The sequence below is a fragment of the Octopus bimaculoides genome, chromosome 18 (assembly GCF_001194135.2).
Source record: "Octopus bimaculoides isolate UCB-OBI-ISO-001 chromosome 18, ASM119413v2, whole genome shotgun sequence".
NCBI classification, from domain to species: Eukaryota; Metazoa; Mollusca; class Cephalopoda; order Octopoda; family Octopodidae; genus Octopus; species Octopus bimaculoides.
Window position 1 is genome coordinate 9,343,943 of NC_068998.1, and position 1,191 is coordinate 9,345,133.

General features: G+C 40.9%; 1 protein-coding gene across 1 annotated transcript in view; it reads left to right on the forward strand.

Moving 5' to 3' along the window:
• The window catches only part of LOC106870511 (coiled-coil domain-containing protein 148), a 61,034-nt gene that overhangs the window by 14,799 nt on the left and 45,044 nt on the right, over positions 1–1,191 (forward strand). The gene's annotated exons all lie outside the window — the stretch shown is intronic.

Here is a 1,191-nt window from a genome sequence, read left to right on the forward strand (position 1 = left end):
TATATGTGTATGTATATATATGTATATATATATGATGGTATGTATATATATATATATATGTGTGTATATATATATATATATATTTATATATATATATATACATATGTATATGTGTATGCATACGCACACACACATATATATATGTTTAAAAATAATATAACACGAGGATAGATGATATATATATATATATTTATATGTACAGATGTATGTATGTATGCATACAAACAGATAGAAAGAAAATGATGAGGAGGTATAGATATATAAGTCCACGTGAATATAAACACGCCTGTGTCTCCGCACGCACACACACACACACACACACACACACACACACACACATCATGACCCCCACCCCGCACCCATGCACTTTTGTAGATGTCGATATTTATAGATTTATAAATACCAAAGAGCTTTGACCTTTGCCGTGAAGTCATTCTTTCTTAGCTCTTTAATCTTACGTCTAAAAGACAGTTTTTGAAAAAACCTGTCAAACGCTTACTAAATCCGACAAATATTGGCGCGAAAATCTCTGCACCCTCAGCAGCAGCAGCAGCAGCAGCAGCACCAGCAGCACCAGCAGTTCCTCTAATATCAGAAGCAACAGCTGCAGCCGCCCTGGCAATTTTCCTAACCCAGTGACGTGCCAGCTGAAAGGATTTCAAATCCGACATAATTCTCACGGAAACTTTTGAAATATTTTGTGTGTGTGTGTGGAGGGAAGGGTGCATGTTGAGCGAAAATTTACTGTGCCGGATTAAAAGGTATTATGCAACTTAGTCGCCTACTCTTTTACTCTTTTACTTATTTCAGTCATTTGACTGCGGCCATGCTGGAGCACCACCTTTTTAGTGGAGCAAATCGACTCCAGGACTTATTCTTTGTAAGCCTAGTAATTATTCTATCGGTCTCTTTTTGCCGAACCGCTAAGTGACGGGGACGTAAGCACACCAGTATCGGTTGTCAAGCGATGCTGGGGTGGGGTGGGGGACAAACACAGATACACAAACATACACATGGTAATAATGGCGGTACTGTTGGTGCTCGTGACGATGATGGTAGTGTTGGTGTTGGTGATGGTTTTAGTGGTAGTGGCGGCGGCGGTGGTGGTTGTGGCGGTGATGATGATGGTTGTGAGGATGATAGTGGCAGTGATGGTGGTGGTGGTGGTGGTGGTGGTGGTGGTGATAATGG